This window comes from Mandrillus leucophaeus, unplaced genomic scaffold, assembly GCF_000951045.1.
Source record: "Mandrillus leucophaeus isolate KB7577 unplaced genomic scaffold, Mleu.le_1.0 Scaffold1695, whole genome shotgun sequence".
NCBI lineage: Eukaryota > Metazoa > Chordata > Mammalia > Primates > Cercopithecidae > Mandrillus > Mandrillus leucophaeus.
The window spans coordinates 139,862-147,656 of NW_012101693.1; the positions used below are offsets into that span (position 1 = coordinate 139,862).

The following is a 7,795-nucleotide window of genomic DNA, read 5'->3' on the forward strand; positions in this document are numbered from 1 at the left end:
GAGACTTAAATGTTAGACCTAAAACCATAAAAACCCTAGAAGAAAACCTAGGTGATACCATTCAGGACATAGGCATGGGCAAGGACTTCATGTCTCAAACACTAAAAGCAATGGCAACAAAAGCCAAAATTGACAAATGGGACTTAATTAAACTAATGAGCTTCTGCACAGCAAAAGAAACTACCATCAGAGTTAACAGACAACCTACAGAATGGGAGAAAATTTTTGCAATCTACTCATCTGTCAAAGGGCTTATATCCAGAACCTACAAAGAACTCAATCAAATTTACAAAAAACAACAAACAACCCCATCAAAAAGTGGGCAAATGATATGAACAGACACTTCTCAAAAGAAGACATTCATACAGCCAACAGACACATGAAGAAATGCTCATCATCACTCGCCATCAGAGAAATGCAAATCAAAACCACAATGAGATACCATCTCATGCCAGTTAGAATGGCAATTATTAAAAGTCAGGAAACAACAGGTGCTGGAGAGGATGTGGAGAAATAGGAACACTTTTACACTGTTGATGGGATTGTAAACTAGTTCAACCATTGTGAAAAACAGTGTGGTGATTCCTCAAGGATCTAAAACTAGAAATACCATTTGACCTAGCCATCCCATTACTGGTTATATACCCAAAGGATTATAAATCATGGTGCTATAAAGACACATGCACACGTATGTTTATTGTGGCACTATTCACAGTAGCAGAGGCTTGGAATCAACCCAAACGTCCATCAGTGACAGACTAGATTAAGAAAATGTGGCACATATACACCATGGAATACTATGCAGCCATAAAAAAGGATGAGTTCATGTCCTTTGTAGGGACATGGATGTAGCTGGAAACCATCATTCTCAGTAAACTATCGCAAGAACAGAAAACCAAACACTGCATGTTCTCACTTATAGGTGGGAATTGAACAGTGAGATCACTTTCACACAGGAAGGGGAACATTACACACCAGGGTCTATTGTGGGGAAGGGGGAGGGGGGAGGGATAGCATTAGTAGATATACCTAATGTAAATGACGAGTTAATGTGTGCAGCATACCAACATGGCACATGTTTACATATGTAACAAATCTGCACGTTGTGCACATGTGCCCTAGAACTTAAAATATAATAATAATTAAAAAATAAATAAATAAAAATAAAAATACAACATTCCTGAGCCAGTGGGGTACAGTGAAAGTACTACTAATAGAAATTTTTATAGCAATAAGAAATTACATCAATAAAGTAGAAAAACTTTAAATAAAAAAACCTAATGATGTATGTTAAAGAACTAGAAAAGCAAGAGCAAACCAAACCCAAAATTAGTAGAAAAAAGTAATAAAAATCAGCAGAACGAATAAAATTTAAATAAAAAAATACAAAATCAAAAAAATAAAATGTAGATTTTCTGAAAAGATGAGCCAAATTGAGAAACCTTTAGTCAGACTAAGAAAAAAAGAGAGATCCAAATAAATAAAAGCAGACATACAAAAGGAGACATCGGAACTGATACCACAGAAAGTCAAAGGATCACTAGAAGTCACTGTGAGTAACTATATGCCAATACATCAAAAAACATAAAATGAATGGATAAATTACTAGACTCATACAGCCTATCAGGATTCAACTATGAAGAAATCGAAAACCTTAACAGACCGATAATAAATAATGAGATCAAAGCTCTAATAAAAGGCTTTCTAGCAAAGAAAAGCCTGCTACCCAATGGCTTCACTGCTGAATTTAATAAAACTATTAAAGAAGAACTCATACCAATCCTAATGAAAGTATTCCAAGAAATAGAGAAGAGAATACTTCCAAATTTATCTACAAGGCCAATATTACTTTCATAACAAAACCAAAGACACATTAGAAAGAAAAAAAAAAAAAAAAACCCTGCACATCAATATCCCTGATAAACATTGGTGCAAAAATCCTCAACAAAATACTATCAAATTGAATTCAACAACACATTACAAAGATCATTTCTCATGACCAAGTTGGTTTATCTCTGGTATACAAGGTTGGTTGAACATATGCAAATCAAACAATGTGGCACATCGTATCAACAGAATGAAGGACAAAAACCATGTGATCCTTTCATTTGATGCTGAAAAAGCATTTGATAAAATGTAATATCCCTTCATGATAAGAACCCTCAAAAAACTGGGTAAATAAGGACCATACCTCAACCCAGGAAAAGACATATACAACAGAGCCACAGCTAGTATCATACTGAATGTTAAAAAAATGAGATCAGCTGCTTGCCACCGGTATCTCCAGCATGCCTGGTCCGACCCCCAGTGGTACTAACGTGGGATCCTCAGGGCTCTCTCCCAGCAAAGCCGTGGCCGCCCGGGCGGCGGGATCCACTGTCCAGCAGAGGAAAAATGCCAGCTGTGGGACAAGGAGTGCAGGCCGCACGACCTCAGCAGGCACCGGGGGGATGTGGCGATTCTACACAGAAGATTCACCTGGGCTCAAAGTTGGCCCTGTTCCAGTATTGGTTATGAGTCTTCTGTTCATCGCTTCTGTATTTATGTTGCACATTTGGGGCAAGTACACTCGTTCGTAGATTCAGTTACATCCATCTGTCATCTGAAGAAGGAGGAAAAAACCCAACATTTCTTGGACCAAAAGTATAGTGACTATCTGTTCATGAGAGAAATTTTCTGTAAGCTTGCTGTTTTACTGGGGTTTTATCAATAATTGATTTTGAGGAATCAGTTTTTTTCTATGGCTAATAAACTTTTTAATTCACTTAAAAAAATGAAAGAATTTTTTTCTAAGGTCAGTAACATAACAAGGATGCTCACTCTCACCATTGTTAGACAACATTGTACTGGAAGTCCTAGCTAGAGAAATCAGGACAGAGAACAAAATAAAAGTCATCCAAATTTGAAAGAAAGTAGTCACACTATCCTTATTTGCGGATGATGTGATCTTATATTTGGAAATACCTAAAGACTATGGCAAAATACTGTTAGAACTGGCAAACAAATTTGGTATAGTTGCAGGACACATAATCAACACGCAAATATCGGTAGCATTTCTGTATGCCAATGGTGAATGATCTGAAAAAGAAATCATGAAAGTCATCCTGTTTAAAATCACTACAAATAATATTAAATACCTAGGGTTTAACTTAAGCTAAAAATGAAAGATTTGTATAATAAAAACTATAAAATATTGATGCAAGAAATTGAAGAGGACACAAGAAATGGAAAGATATTTCATGTTCATGGATTGGAAGAATCAATATATTTAAAATGTCTATACTACTCAAAGCTATCTACTGATTAAATGCATTCCCTATCAAAATACCAATGACATTTTTTATTGAAATAGAAAAAAACAATCCTAAAATATATACAATACCACAAAAGACCCAGAATAGCCAAAGCTATCCCAAGCAAAAAGAACGAAACTGGTGGAATCACGTTACCTGACTTCAAATTATACTGCAGAGCTATAGTAACCAAAATAACATGGTACTGGCATAAAAACAGACACATACACTACTGAAATATATTAAAGAACCCACAGACAAATCCCTGCATGTACAGTGAAGTCATTTTTGACAAAGGTTCTAAAAACATACATTGGGGAATAGACTGTCTTTTCAATCAGTTGTGCTGAGAAAACTGGATATGAATATGCAAAAGAATAAAACTAGTTCCCTATCTCACATTGTATACAAAAATCAAATAAAAATAAATTAAAGACTTAAATCTAAGACCTCACACTCTTAAACTACTAAAAGAATATGGGGAAACTCTTCAGAACATTAAACTGGGCAAGGATTTCTTGAGTCATATCCCACAAGTACAGGAAACCAAAGCAAAAATGGACAAATGGGATCACAAACAGTCAAAAAAAATTCTTCATGGAAAAGGTCATAATCAACAAAGTAAAGGAAAAACCTAAAAAATGAGACAGAATATTTGCAAACTATTCATAGGACAAGAGACAAGAATATATAAGAAGCTCACACAACTCCATAGAAAAAAATCTAATAATTTGGTTAAAAATGGGCAAAATATTTGAATATACATTTCTCAAAGGAATACATACAAATAGCAAACAGATATATAAAAAGACGTTCAACATCATTGATCATCAGATAAATGAAAATTAAAACTATAATGAGATATTATCTTACTCCAGTTAAAATGGCTTTTATTCAAAAGACAGGCAATAATGAATGCTGGCTAAGACGTGGAGAAAAGGGAATCCTTATACACTGTTTGGTGGGAATGTAAATTAGTACAACCACTATAAAGAACAGTTTGGGGGAATCCTCAAAATCTAGAAATAGATACACCATTTGTTCCAGCAGTCTTATTGCTCAGTATTTATCCAAAATAAAGGAAATCAGTATATCAAAGAGGTTATCTACATTCCCATGTTTGTTGCAGCACTGTTCACAATAGATATGATTTGGAAGCAACCTAAGTGCCCTTCGACACATGAATGGATAAAGAAAAGTGGTCCATATACATGATGTAATACTATTAATCCATAAAAAAGAATGAAATTCAGTCATTTGTAACAACACATTATGTTAAGTGAAATAAGCCAGGCAAAGAAGTTGGCATGTTTTCACTTATTCAATTGAGTTCATGGAGATAGATTGTAGAATGTTTGTTACTAGAGTCTGGAAAGTGTATCTGTGGCATGTAGTGCAGATAAATAATGTGTACAAAAATGTAGTTAGAATAGATACAATTTAGTCTTTTATACCGCAACAGGGTGAGTACAGTCAATGATAATTTATTGAAAAATTTAAGGTATCTGTAAGAGTATAATTGGATTTTTTGTAATGCTTGGAAAGGATAAATGCTTGAGGTGATGTATACCCCCATTTACCCCAATATGTTTATAATGCATTGTATGACTGCCAAAACAGCTCATGTACCCCGTAATAACATATACTATGTACCCACAGAAAATAAAAATGATAAAATTTAAATAAATCTCATATCTTGAAGGTCATAGAGCAATTTCTCAGTGAAGCTACCTTCCCTCCCGAAGTATATGAAAATGTTCTGTGTATTTCAGTTCCATTCATAGTTTCTTCTCATTAACTTTTTTGTCACAGGATTCTTTGGTCTTTGAAACTCATGAATACATGTACATCAGAGCTGGGTGGCATTTAAAGAACACCTATTCCAACTTTCATTTTAGTAGATAAAAAGATAGGGCAAGGAATTTGACCTCTTCTCAAATGATTTCCAGTTTCCAATCATCTCTAATAACCAAAAGTATTTTCTGTTTATCTGTGGCAGTTTATTAAGGTTAGATCTTACCAATGGTTTTAGGTTCCAAAGATCTGGCAGTAAAATCAGAAATTATCTAGTCCAGCAGGATAAACCCAAATCATCTAAGTAGATGTTTGTCTGACTTATTCTTTAACATTTTCAGTGATGACACTTATTTATTCCTCTTGACAGGTTATTCTTGTGTTTCCTCTTTCTTGTGTTCTGGTGCCTAGCAGAGTGCTTGACATATGGTAGATGGTCAAAAAATATTTCTTGAACATGTTTTTGGAGGGATCCTTATCTCCTTGTCTTTCTTTTTATTCACAAATTCTGCATGTATTTATCACTAGAATAGTACAAGAACTATTTGAAATTGAATAAATGGAGAAAAAGATGTATATTCACTCAGATTTCACTGTTGTAACATTAATGTTGATGAAATTTTGTTGTATTGTTATCCAGGGTTTTGAAATACATTTCTATGTGTACATTATTTAAAATGCAAATAAGCTTTTCCATATATCTTACTAGTCCCTGTTTTCTCACTTTACTTTATCTTACAGATATTTTTCTGTTATTATATACTCTTTCACACCCATTATTTTTATTCCTGTGTCTTACTATTAATGTCCTTATTTGGGGGAATTGCCATGAAGTCCTCATGTCCTGTGTTTTATTGCATCCTTTGCTCCAATATTACAAACAAGCACCAATAAATACCAGGCCACCTGAACTTTTTGACTACCACAACCACTTGCTTCCAAACATTTTTCTGACTATTTTCATGAAGTACAATATTCAGTGAAACTCATTTCTTCTTTCTCCTTATCCTTAAAGGCTCATATACATAATAAAGTGAGCTCTCACTGTTGTTCTACAAATACTATTATACACACTATATTTGTGTATTTATAGTTTAAATAAAACTAATTGAAACCCTGAAGTAGGAGATACTTAGGTGAATTCAAACATTAAGAAAATTCATAAATAGGAAAGCCTTTAAATCATAAAAAGTTAGAAGACCTTAAGGGTGGTGGTATATGTGTGTTGTGGTGGCATTATATAATGACTGAGAAGAAAAGCTAATTGCAGTTCACTTCCAGGCAGGGCAAGATGAAGAGAAGTGGCCAGCTCTTCTCTAGTCAATTTGGAAATATTTCCTGGAAACATTACCTCTGTCTACCATGACGTATTATTTTCAGCCTCAGACATTGAACATGTGGTTCTCTTTGGGACTGGGTAACAAGGTGTGTGTGAGGATGAGCTTTTCTAATGTTAGATATAGTTTTGCAATATGATAAGGTTATTGAAAGAAATCAGTGTTATTTCCAGGAGTATTCTGAGAGACACTGTGTCATGGAACAACATGACTTTGATGAGATGGCACCTAGGATGTCCGAGTCAGTGTGGGACTATCAGAGGCTCCAAATGATGAGGACACAGAGAGGCAAGTAAGAGAGGAGCTGTAGACATGATTGATAAAGTGGGAAGATATGATTGGCAGGGAAAGATTAAAGAAGCTGTGTTACTCACTTAATGAGGAGGCACAGAGGTTAGACCTCATATTCCTCTATAAATATCTGAAAAGTATTAACACTACTAGAAGGAAAACTTTTTCTGCAGTGGAGTAGGATTGGACAGCTAGGATTCATAGCTGGATGTAAAGGAAGATATTTAAAAGAACTGGTTTCCCTTGAGGCTGCTTAAAAGTGTTATTAAAATACTGACAACATATATAGCAAGGGCAATGATAAATGACAAGGGACACTGCCCTATTTTTCTGGATCAAGGTTTTTAAGGTTTGCTTCTGTGCCAGGCAATACTTGTTGTTGGGGTAACCTGAGAGTGGTAATGGGAAAGCCACGTCAATGAAGAATAAACTTGAGAGGCATGAGGTAGCTAATTACCAACTAGTAAAAAATTGTTTCAATATTTTATAAATAAGTATGGCCATACAACAGAGGTTCTCAACTGAGGGTGGTTTTGCTCTCTAGGGAATATTTAGAAATATCTTCAGGTTTTTATAATTTAAAAAATTTTTAATTTGCGCACATAGTAGGTTAATATGTTTATGGGGTACATGAGATGTTTTATACAAGCGTGCAATGCATGATCATCACATCATGGAGAATGGGGAATCCATTTCTTAATAATTTATATTTTAAATTTAAAACAACTCAATTACACTTTTAGTTATTTTTAAATGTAGAATGAAATTATTGACTACAGTCACTCTGTAGTGCTATAAAATAGTAGTTTTTATCATTTCTATATTTTGTACCCAATAGCCATCCCCACCTACCTGAAAACCCCTATTATACTTCCCAGACTCTATTAACCATCCTTCCACTCTCTATCTCCATGAGGTTTTAGATCTCACAAATAAATGAGAACATGTAATGTTTGTTTTTCTGTGCTTGGCTTATTTCATTTAACATATTGATCACTAGTTATATCCATGTTGTTGAAAATGACAGGATCTCTCTCTCTTTTTTTTATGGCTGAACAATACTCCATTGTGTAGAAGTAC

At 34.5% G+C, this 7,795-nt stretch overlaps 1 pseudogene across 1 annotated transcript; it reads left to right on the top strand.

The window, feature by feature from the left end:
* Positions 1 to 2,266: 2,266 nt before the first annotated feature.
* On the top strand, positions 2,267 to 2,774 carry LOC105537152 (annotated as a pseudogene). Its single transcript, XR_001005679.1, has one exon. The product of XR_001005679.1 is annotated as a protein transport protein Sec61 subunit beta pseudogene (transcript).
* The last annotated feature ends 5,021 nt before the right edge of the window (positions 2,775 to 7,795 follow it).